The sequence below is a fragment of the Chelonoidis abingdonii genome, chromosome 1, assembly GCF_003597395.2.
Source record: "Chelonoidis abingdonii isolate Lonesome George chromosome 1, CheloAbing_2.0, whole genome shotgun sequence".
NCBI lineage: Eukaryota > Metazoa > Chordata > Testudines > Testudinidae > Chelonoidis > Chelonoidis abingdonii.
The window spans coordinates 372,582,361-372,594,777 of record NC_133769.1 but is presented as its reverse complement, the minus strand read 5'-3'; the positions used below and the strand labels follow the sequence as shown (position 1 = coordinate 372,594,777).

The 12,417-nt window shown below is 45.4% G+C and overlaps 2 pseudogenes; one reads left to right on the top strand and one right to left on the bottom strand.

Moving 5' to 3' along the window:
* The first annotated feature begins 2,061 nt into the window (after positions 1–2,061).
* Positions 2,062–2,917, top strand: LOC116824193 (olfactory receptor 52K1-like; annotated as a pseudogene).
* A 5,006-nt stretch (positions 2,918–7,923) lies between these two features.
* On the bottom strand, positions 7,924–8,875 carry LOC116824192 (olfactory receptor 52E2-like; annotated as a pseudogene).
* Between the last annotated feature and the right edge of the window lie 3,542 nt (positions 8,876–12,417).

Below are 12,417 nucleotides of genomic sequence, written 5' to 3'. Positions count from 1 at the left end.
CATTATTACCCAAGGTTTTCTCCCCAGGAAAGTCTCTGCTTGATCATCTTTTTGTTGAGATAAATAGATGAAGCTCTTTAAGTCTTTCTCTGTCAGGCATTTTCTCCAGCTTCCAATCATTTCTGTGGCTCTTTTCTGCACCCTTCCCAATTTCTCAAGATTGTTTTTGAAATGTAGACCTCAGAACTGGAGGCAGCTGATTTCACCAGTGTGATGTGCAGAGGCAACATCCTTCCCCTGCTTCAACTCAGCACTTTCTTGTTTATGCATCTAAGGGTTGCGTTGGCTCTTTTGGTCACAGCATCTCACTGGGAGCTTGCAACGAGTTGGTTGCCCACAATGACCCCTAAATCCTTTCCCCAATTCCTGCATTCCATAAAATAGTGCCTGGCTGTGGGTTGAGCCTCCCTTCCCAGTTCTAAGAGGATCACTTTGCATTTGTCTGTATTAACACATTTCGTTTGCATGGGCCCAGCTCTTCAAATGCCCCAGATCAATCAGTGTGCTGCCCTGGATTCCTCGTTGTAACCACTCTTCCAGCTTCTGGGTCATCACAAATTTTATCTGCAGTGATTTTCTATTTGCTCCCAGGTCATTGATGAAAATATCGAACAGCATCCAGCCTAGAACTGATCCTTGCAGAAGCTAACTAGAAACAGTCCCATTCACTGACAATGGCCCACTGACAACGGCTTTCTGAGATCTATCAGTTAGCCAGTTTATAGTCCATTTTATGTGCGCTCCACTGGTATTGCAGTGTTCATTTTGTTTCTCTCAATGTTTTCCTCTAATAAATGAAATGCTTCAGAGAAATTGAAGTGTATTGCACCTCCATGGTTCCCTTGATCAACCAAACATGCACTCTCATTATTTGACAAGGCCGATTTTCCATAAACCATGATGTTGACTGGCATTGATTATATTCCTAGATTATTTTTTACACTAATCCCATACCAGCTTTTCCATTCTTTCCTAACCATGTCAAATAATTTTTAAAACATTCCTTTCATTTTGTTAAATCGTTTACTTTTAACCCATGCACTGACCTGTATTTGCCTTTCTTTTCTTTTTTTTTAGCACCAAGGGCATTAGAGGGGCACAGGAGGAGAAATCTGAATCAGAGAGGCTTTGAGCAACACTTTGAAGCTGAGAACCAGAAGTGTTTGTTGCTGTGCTTGGGACTGTACTGCATAATGACGTCCAGTGTCAGTAGGTAGGAAGCAGTGTGATTGTTCAGGCCCAGGATAAATGTAAAACCGCTTGCTTGTTTGCTGCTGCCATCTGCTGTCACAATTTGCATGGAAACAAATAAAGAGGTTTATATTCAAACAACTTTGCTTTTATACCCAAAACCCCACAACACCATGCACACACACACAGAGGCACATGCACATTCCTGTGGGGAGATACAGGGGAGGCTGACCAAAAGTACTAGGTATCGGAGAGGAATGTACGCGCGGCATTTTGAGAGATCATGGAAAGAGTTCTGAATGTGCCGAAGGGAGGGTCATTGCACCTGCTAAGTCTGGAGTGTCAGGAGGGACTTCAGCACGACGGGTTGCCCACTCCAAAACTTTCTATCAGCCTCTCCATTGCGGTATGCTCATTTCTTCTTTCCTGCTTGTCACTTTCGCTCCATTGCCTGTATTCTGTCTTGTAGGTATCACAATACTGCAGCACCTCCTGGAACATAATCTTCCTTGCTCCATCTTGGGCATTTCTTATCCAGGCAGAGATGCTCGCTGGCGTGGAGGGGGTGCCTCCTTCAAAAGACTTGTCTGGTGAAGCACAAGAAACAATAAACAGAAGCTTCCTTATTAAGTGTGCATACAGCACTGAAAGATACTAAAATACACCCTTGGTAACACACCACTCACTTTCCTGCTGGCCTTGGAAGCACACATGCATGTAGTGTCTCATTTTAACATTGTCTCTCCATCCAGGCATTTGAAAAGCGACCATCCTACTAGGCCCGTGGCACATAAAGGAAGTCAGAGGAACGTACAGTACATGCAGGAGACACCGTTCTGCCTCAGAGTTGGACACCTTCACTCCTTCTCCATGTCTGAGTCCAATACAACCAATTTCACCAACCCCTCCACCTTCATCCTGCTGGGCGTTCCTGGCCTGGAGGCTGCCACATCTGGATCTCCATCCCCTTCTGCACCATGTACATCATAGCCATCTTGGGGAACTTCACCATCCTGTTCATTGTGAGTATGGAGCCGAGCCTCCATGGCCCATGTACTTTTTTCTCTGCATGCTGGCCTCAGTGACCTGGGCCTGTCCACGTCCATCCTGCCAAGACACTGAGCATCTTCTGTTCAATTCCAGGGAGATCAATTTCAGTGCCTGCCTCATCCAGATGTACTTCCTTCACTGCTTCTCAGTGATGGGGTCTGGGATCTTTGTGGCCATGGCTTTGGATCGTTATGTGGCATCTGCCATCCCCTGAGACATTCCACCTTCCTGACAAACCCTGTGGTGGCCAAGATCGGCCTGGCTGTGGTGCTGCGCAGTGGCATGCTCGTAATGCCAACCCCGTCCTGGCCAGGAGGTGGCCATATTGCAGAACCAACATCATCCCCCACACGCACTGCCATCATATGGCCGTGGTGAAGCTGGCTTGTGCTGACATCAGCATGAGCAGTACTATGGCCTCTTCGTGGTATTTTGTGGGCTCAGTCTGGATGGGATTTTTATCACTGTGTCCTATATCCTGATCCTCAGGGCCATCTTCAGCCTCCACAAAGGACGCCGGCTCAAGACTTTTGGGACTGTTGCTCCCACCTCTGTGCCATCTCAGCCTTTTACATCTCAGCTCTCTTCTCTCCCTCATGAACCGGTTTGGGCAGAGTGTGCCCAGTATTTCCACGTTTTCTTTGCAACGTGTACCTCCTGGTGCCCCCCATGCTAACACCCCATCACTACGGGGTGAGGACCAAAACGCTCCGGGACAGGCTGCTCTGCTCTTTACTCATAAAGGGATGTAAAGTTTTCTCCTGGTGTGTGCCTCTCAGACGAGCTCTGTGGAGAGCTGGCTGGTGACAGGTGCTGGTCTCTTCCCTGAATCAGGGGTTTTTTAGGACGTTAAATCCTTCCTGAATCTAGCTGTGCTCTGAAAGATGACAAAGTGGGGAATCTGTCTATGTATTACTCACTGGGCTGCCACCTTTCTAAATGCTGGTAACTCAACCCCTGAGACCACATGCCTCACCCCACCTCTTCCCCGCCTCTGTCGCTTGCTCCTCTCCTCTCGTCTCCCTGTCACTCACTGGATCTCTCCATGTCTTTCCTCACCAGTGGAAGGGCTGCAATTTTAGATTTTGGTGCGGAGGAGGCAACGATAACTGTGATTCCAGGGGCTACTTAGACATTTGAAAACTATGTCGAACGCCCCAATATAGTAAATAAATAAATATTAGACCCATTCAGCTCTAGGAGTAACATTTTCTTACATCTTATGGCAATTCACTTCTGGGACATTGGTTAGGCTTAAATTTAAGAAGAAAATGAATGTGTATTCTTACTTTGCTCCTAACTCTGCAGAGAGAGAGGCTCTGCTGGGTTCCTTCTCAGCTCTGGGAGGGGAGGGGGGTCTAGTGGGACACAGCAGGGGGAAGATACATCTGCAGTCCATACAAAAACATAAGAACCTAAGTATGGACATTGGGCGATCTAGCCTAGTGTCCTGTCTTCATCAGTGGTCAGTGCCAGGTGCCCCAGAGGGGATGAACAGAAAAGCTATCAAAAATAAATACTACTAATAATAATATACGGAGCTATACCTAGATCATAAAACTGGAAGGTCATTGAGTCCAGCCACCTGCCTTCACTAGTAGGACCAAGTGCTGATTTTTACCCCAGATCCCTCAGATGCCCCCTCAAGGTTTGAACTCTCAGCCCTGAGTTTGGCAGGCCAATGCTGTAATCACCAAGTGATCCATCCCCTTTCATCTAGTCTCAGCTCCTGGCAAACAGGGGTGAGGGACACACAGAACATGGTTTGGGATCCCTGCCAAACTACTTTTAATATAAACCTATTATAAACTCTTGTAATAAAGCAATGAATCAAACCCAAAAGGCAATAAGAAATCCATAGGAAAAGATATAGAGGGAGGAAAGCAAGCTGGTGAGCCCTATAGGCTACACCTGGGCTGTGGCAGAGAGAGAAGACGCATCCCAGCTCTCTCTCGGTGCAGCATCTTCGGACCAGGGAGAGGTGCTGGGCTGGGGGAGAGGTTCTTTCCCCATCCTGCACGGCCTATGGTAGCCTGCTGCATAGTCACACAGCTTAGGAGAGCTTAGTGGGTGACCCCTAGTTTTTGTCTTCTGAGAAGTATCGGAGGAGTAGCCGTGTTAGTCTGGATCTGTATAAAGCAACAAAGAGTCCTGTGGTTATAGTGCATGGAACAACCTCGTCACCAACTCTGCCCATTTATCTACACCAGCGACACCATCACAGGACCTAACCAGACCAGCCACAACATCACCCTGTTTCTTCACCTGCAATTCCACCAATGTAAGATACTGCCATCATATGCGCAAGCAATCGACCCTCTGCTATGTGTATTGGCCAACTGGACAAGTCTCTAACGGAAAAGAATAAATGGACACAAGTCAGATATTGGGAATGGCAAATATACAAAACTTGTAGGAGAGCACTTCAATCCTCCCTGACACTCCGTGACGTTATGATATAACTGGGACCATATAGAACATGGTTGCAACCAAGGTTCTGTAGTTGGCACCAAATTCTATGTAAAGGGGGATCATATAAGGTGTCTAAGACCAGGTTACAGGTACTGGTTATGATTTATGCTGTCTGTATGTCTGTATCATTTCTGTAGTTGAAGTATGAATATTGGCTGTGTATTGTCTGTATTTCAAACTTGTTCTGTGTTACTAGAAAAAGTCTCAGACAAGCGTGTCAGCTCTGCTTAGCCTGCTTGATGGCCAATTAAGGACCATCAACTACACAAATTGACCTATCGAGAGAGGGATACGTCCTGTGACTCACCGGAGTGAGCAGAAAACTGGCCCATGTGACTGCAAACTCCATTTTGCTGTAACTTTCCACAGTAAGCAAAGAAGGTTTTTACACCTGGAAAAGTCTATATAAGGTGGAAGCCTGATCTCCATTTTGTCTTCAATCCTGCTCTACCTCTGAGGGACTTTGCTGCAAGCTGAAGCTCTACACAAGGACTGATGACCCATCCCAGCGGGGATGTTCTCCAGAGGACTCAATTTGAACCTGCAGTTTACTTCATCTCTGCTCAAAGCCTGAACTAAGAACTTTGCCATTACTGTATGTAATTGATTCAGTTTAACCAATTCTAGCTCTCACCTCTATCTTGTTTCCTTTTATGAATAAACCTTTAGATTTAGATCTAAAGGATTGGCACAGCGGGATTTGTGGGTAAGATCTGAGGTGTATGTTAACCTGGGTCTGGGGCTTGGTCCTTTGGATCGAGAGAACCTTTTCTTTACTGGGGTGTTGGTTTTCATAACCATTCATCCCAAGGCCGTGTGGGACTGGTGGTGATGCTGGAAGACTTGGAGTGTCTAAGGAAATTGCTTGTGTGACTTGCGGTTAGCCAGTGGGTGACACCGAAGTCTTTTGTCTGGCTGGTTTGTTTGCCTTAAGAGTGAAAAACCCAGCCTTGGGCTGTGACTGCCCTGTTTAAGCAATTGGTCCTGATTTTGGCACTCTCAGTTGGGTCCCGCCAGAACCACATCGTCACAGAACGACAAAGGCCAGTTTAAAGTAGCCATCCTGCAGCAAAAAAACTTCAGGACCAGACTCCAAAGAGAAACTGCTGAGCTTCAGTTTCATCTGCAAATTTGACACATCAGCTCAGGATTAAACACAGACTGTGAATGGCTACCAAGGACAAAAGCAGTTTCTGCTCCCTTGGTATTCACACCTCACTGCTAGAACGGGCCTCATCCTCCCTGATTGAACTAACTTCATTATCTCCAGACTCATTCTGGCCTATATATATTATACCTGCTTCTGGAATTTCCATTACATGAGTCTGACAAAGTGGGTATTCACCCCCAAAAGCTCATGCTCCAATACATCTGTTAGTCTATAAGGTGCCACAGGACTCTTTGTCACTGAACAAGGGAAGTGAGAGAGCGACAATTTCAGCATGTGTAATGGATAGCGGGGAAAACACTCGTTTATTGTCTTTTGCTATGTACTCAGCTCCTTTCTCCTCCTGCATTTCATGTAATATATCAATGGAAATGTTTGTGATTTACTGAATATCTTACCCTATTTTATGCATGTATCATTTTTTGACCTAAGTTATGAAAAGTATTTCAAATGTGTTTGCTCAATTGGAGTCCCACAGGTAGTTTACATCCAGTCAGACAGCATATTGTGACTGGATTATTCAAGTTGGTGACCCTCAATGCACAAATGGATCATAGAAGAAACATATCCCCATCTGATGGACTTAACTGTGGACATTCTAGCCAGAATATGGATAATGGTCCCTACTAGAACATCGAAGCAAGAACATAAGAGCAGCCGTACTGGGTCAGATCAAAGCTCCATCTAGCCCAGTATCTGTCTACCAACAGTGGCCAATGCCTGGTGCCCCAGAGGCAGTGAACCTAAGAGGCAATGATCAAGTGATCTCTCGCTGCCATCCATCTCCATCCTCTGACAAACAGAGACTAGGACACCATTCCTTACCCTTCCTGGCTAATAGCCATTAATGGACTTAACCTCCATGAATTTATCCGAGTTCTCTTTTAAATCCTGTTCTAGTCCTGGCTTCACAACCTCGTTAGGCGAGGAGTTCCACAGGTTGACTGTGTGCTGTGTGAAGAAGAACTTTCTCTTATTTGTTTAAACCTGCGCCTGCCCTCATGAAAGGATGGTATGACCAGCTCCATGTACAGCTGGACTACCTCTTGTGGCCTGAACTTTCTCATAACGGTACTCGGGGCTTTTGCTGTAAAAAATTAATTTCCATCACAAGGGCAACACTATGAAAGACTCTGACTGGGCAGGTTCTCCAGGCTGAAGGAGAAATTCAGCCTGTGTATGGAGGATTAGGAAAACTGTACCATGAGGCTGAGACATTGCTTGACTCAATCCTGTCTAGTTTAAAGAACTCAGATTGCCATTTATTTTATTTCTGAGGAATCTACATGATCGTACACTTATTACTTAAGCCACTTAAAATCTACCTTCTGTAAAGGTAAATCTGCTCATGAAAAGGGGTTGGTTGCATTGAGGGATGGGCAGACTGGGTAATAAACAATAATATATATATGTAGAGGAGGAACTTTGTCACTATATATATATATAAATTTTAAGCTAACCAGTGCCCTTATGTGAACTTGCCAGAAGATGTGAGAACGTTAGTATTAGAGTGGAGTGGATCTGTATTTATTTAATCTCCTACCTTTTATATTAAAATTAGATACAATGCTCTTGTCACAAATCTTGCCTAAGTTATCTGCCAAAAATAGAGTTTTCAAGACGTCAATAGCCCCAGGAATCACGCGTTACGGTGGTCACCTTGACAGAAATCTGAAACACTCCCTTGCAGCTGGGGGTGGGTAAGGGAGGTGAAAATGATAGGTGTGACGAGGGTAGGAAAGTAGAGGATGCAAAATATGAAGGAAAGAGGAGGCACAGGGACAGAGCCTTGGCAGAAGAGGTGGGGGTACAGCATGGGGACTTGGGGGTCCATTACCAGCAATAGAAAGTTGGCAACCCAGTGAGTTCTACCTAGACCAGTTTCCCCAGGTTCTAATGCTGACACCGCACACTAGGATTAGGAAAAGATTTAATGTCTCTTGACTGTCCAGTCAGTGATTCAGGGAAGAGGGTGCGGCACCATGCACCAGCCAGCTCTGCATGGAGCTCAGTATGAGAGCCAAAGCAGCAGGAGAGAAACTTTAGGTCCCTTTACAAGTGAAGAACCGGAGCAGCCTGTTTCTGATCTGTTTGGTCCTCACTCCATAGATCGATGGGGTTTTCAGCATGGGGGGCACCAGGAGATACACATTAGCAAGGAGAACATGGAAGTGCAGGGGACATTCTGGCCAAACCGATGTGTGAGGATGGAGGAAAAAGATGGGATGCAAAATGTAAGAAGACACAAAGAGGTGGGAGCTGCAGGTACCCAAAAGTCTTGAGCCGGGCGTTCTTTGTGGGCAGGCTGAAGATGGCCCTGAGGATCTGGATATAGGACATGGAGATAAAGGAAACATCCACAGCCATTATCAACAATGCCACAGAGAGGGAGTAGTAACTACTGACGCGTATGTCGCACATGCAACCTTCACCTAACGGCCATGTGCTCGCAGTACGTTGTGGGGGATGATGTTGGTTCTGCAATATGGCCACTGCTTTTGCCAGGACGGGGTTGGGCATTACGAGTATACCACCTGCGCAGCACACGGCCAGGCCGATCTTGGCCACCACAGAGTTTGTCAGGATGGTGGAATATCTCAGAGGATGGCAGATGGCCACGTAGCGATCTAGAGCCATGGCCACGAGGATCCCAGACTCCATCACTGAGAAGCAGTGAATGAAGTACATCTGGGTGAGGCAGGCACTGAAATCAATTCCCTGGAACTGAACCAGAAGATGTTCAGCATTTTGGGAACGGTGGACGTAGATAGTAAAAAATCAGTGACGGCCAGCATGCGAGGAAATAGTACATGGGCTCATGGAGGCTTGGATCCCTCTTGACAATGATGAGGATGGTGAAGTTCCCCAAGATGGCTATGGCGTACATGGTGCAGAAGGAGATGGAGATCCAGACATAGTCCACCTCCAGGCCAGGAATGCCCACAGGATGAAGGTGGAGGGGTTGGTGAAGTCAGTTGTATTGGAATCTGACATGGAATAGGGAGAAGGTATCCAACTCTGAGTCAGAACGGTGTCTAGTGCGAACAGTACCGTACGTTCCTCTGACTTCCTGTATGTGCCAGGCTCTAAGGTGATGGTAGCAGTACAAATGCCTAGACAGAGAGACAATGTTAACATGAGACACTGCATCCACTACTGGAGGTGTTGTCATGGGATGAAGCAGATTGATTGCTTTCACACACTGAAAAATGAGATTTTCATTACTTAGAGAAATGAATTATGAAGGAACTGATCCAGATAATGCTCATTCCTACACATCATAATGTGGGTAAACCTTAATAGGCACCAGCAGGAAACACCAGCCCGGCTAATAGCCCACTGTAGTGGGCCTTCCCCATATAGAATCATAGACTTAAGGTCAGAAGGGACCATTATGATCATCTAGTCTGACCTCCTGTACAAAGCAGGCCACAGGATCCTGCCCAATCCACTCCTATAACAAACCCCTAACCTATGTCTGAGTTATTGAAGTCCTCAAATTGTGGTTGAAGACATCAAGCTGCAGAGAATCCTCCAGCAAATGATCTATGCCCCATTGCTGCAGAGGAAGGCGAAAAACCTACAGGGCCTCTGCCAATCTGCCCGGAGGAAATTCCTTCCCGACCTCAAGATATGGCGATCAGTCTAAACCTTGAGCAGCAAACTGTGGGCAAGACTCACCAGCCAGCACCCAGGAAGAATTCTCTGTAGTAACTCAGATCCCATTGCATCTAACATCTCATCACAGACCATTGGGCATATTTACCTGCTGATAATCAAAGATCAGTTGCCCAATTAATTGCCAAAATTAAGTTATCCCACCATATCATCCCCTCCATAAACTTATCAAGCTAGTTTTTTAAGCCATTCCCCTTGGAAGCTGTTCCAGAACTCTAGTCCTCTAATGGTTAGAAACCTTCGTCTAATTTCAAGTCTAAACATACCCTAGTGTTCAGTTTATACCTATTTTGTTCTTATGTCCCACATTGGTACTAAGCTTAATAATTCCTCTCCCTCCCTGATATTAGCTTGCTTGATATATGTTATAAACAGCAAGCATATCTCCCCTCAGCCTTCTTTTGGTTAGGCTAAACAAGCCAAGTTCTTTGAGCGTCTCCTTTCATAAAAAGGTTTTCCATTCCTTGGATCATCCCAGTAGCCCTTCTTCTGAACCTGTTCCAGTTTGAATTCATCCTTCTTAAACATGGTGTAGTAAGAGGAGGCCCTGAGACATAAACCTTGGTTATCAGAGGCCTGGTATGAGGCGTAAGGCCTGAACTAAAGAAATGGTCAAGACTTTGCTAACATAAAGCACCAAGTGAGGCTGTGAGCCAGAGGCAGGCCCTGCTCACAGAGGCTGGCAGGGAAAGGGCTGATGCTGCTGAAGAAGATACGTACCTAAAAGGTACTGAACACTAGAGATCAGAACATTCACATACTTGCACATTCCACACAGATAACAAGGAACAGGCCGACCCATCCCAATGACAGGGGCAAAAGGGTAAATGATGGATAGAGTTGTTTTGTTCAAACCACATGTGCAACAGGTGAGAGGCGGCACCTTACTACGTAGAGGGGTTGTATCTTGCTATGTAGAGAGGTTGCATCTCAATACGTCAGGAGTGATGTGTAACTTGTTTGTACCTGTGTATGAGAATGTATTCCCTGGGCGATGTCTTTGTCCGGCCGAGGGGGCAGTGGAAAGTCCCGCCACTAACTGAGCTGAGTCCATTGACCGTGGGTACCTGGTAGTATGCCCTGAATTAGGCTAAGAAACCTACAGGAACTATTATTGTATCCAATACGGCAATAAACCTGGCCTGGGTGCCTTCGTACCTTACTAGACTCTGTGGTCATTGGGGGTTCTCTTCGGGTCTGCTGTGTCCGCTATCTGCGCAGAGCTGGGGCAGCACACAGAGGGAACACACGCACGCAGCCGAGTGATACCAACAAGGAGAGAGCAGAGCACCACACCGTAGCATCTGACACACACCTCTTCACAACACATGGGAGACCAGAATTGCACACAGTATCCAGATGAGGTCTCACTAGTGCCTTATATAACAGTACTAACACCTCCTTATCCCTTCTGGAAATACCTCGCCTAATGCATCCCAAACTGCATTAGCTTTTTAATGACTATATCACATTGGCGGCTCATAGTCATCCTGTGATCAACCATACTCCAAGATGCTTCTCCTCCTCTGTTACTTCCAACTTTTTGTGTCCCCAAATTTATTACAAAAATTCTTATTATTAATCCCTAAATGCGTGACCTTGCACTTTTCACTATTAAATTTCATCCTATTACTATTACTCCAGCTTACAAGGTCATCCACGATCTTCCTGTGTGATATCCCGGTTCCTCTCTGGTGTTAGCAATACCTCCCAGCCTTTGTGTCATACGCAAACTTTATTAGCACGTTCCTCCTTTTTTTGCCAAGGTCAGTAATAAAAAGGTTAAATAAGATTGGTCCCAAAAATGATCCCTGAGGAACTGCACTAGTAAAACCTCCTTCCAGCCTGACAGTTCACCCTTCAGTAAGACCCATTGTAGTCTCTCCTTTAACCAGTTCCTTATCCACCTTTCAATTGTCATATTGAGCCCTTTTTTCCAATTAGCTAATAATTCCCATGTGGAACCGTGTCAAATGCCTTTTTGAAATTGAGGTCAATTAGATTTACTGTATTTCCTTTGTCTAAAATAATCTCTGACCTTCTCAAAGAAGGAGATCAGGTTGGTTTGGCACGATCCAGCTTTTTTGTAAAACCATGTTGTAATTTGTCCCAAATACCATTGACCTCAATGTCCTTAACTACTTTCTCCTTCCATTTTTTCCCCAAGACCTGACATACTACAGATGTCAAACTAACAGGCCTATAGTTACTCGGATCACCTTTTTCCCTTTCTTAAAAATAGGAAACTAGGTTAGCAATTCTCCAGTCGTACGTGCACAACCCCTAGTTGACCTGATTCATTAAAAATTTCTTGCTAATGGCTTGCAATTTCATGTGCCAGTTCCCATAATATTCTTGGATGAAGATTATCTGGGCCCTCCGATTTTCTCCCATTAAAGCTGTTCGAGTTTGACTTCTACCTCAGATGTGATAATATCTACCTCCATATCCTCATTCCCATTTGTCATCCTTCCATTATCCCTAAGCTCTTCATTAGCCTCATTAAAGACTTAGGAAAAGTTTCTTGAGATATTGGGCCATGCCTAGGTTATCCTTAACCTCCACTCCATCCTCATGTTTAGCGTGGTCCCACTTTCTTCTTTCTTGTTTCTTCTTATTTATATGGCTATAGAACCTTGTACTATTGGTTTTATTCCCTTTGCAAGGTCCAACTCTACATGGCTTTTGGCCTTTCTGACTTTATCCTACATGTTCTGACCTCACTTAAGATAGCTTTCCTTGCTAATCCCTCCCATCTTCCACGCTTGTAGGCTTTCTGCTTTTTCTTTAATCACCTCTCTGAGATGCTTGCTCATCCAGCTTGCTCTACAACTCCTGCCTATGATTTTTTTCCCCTT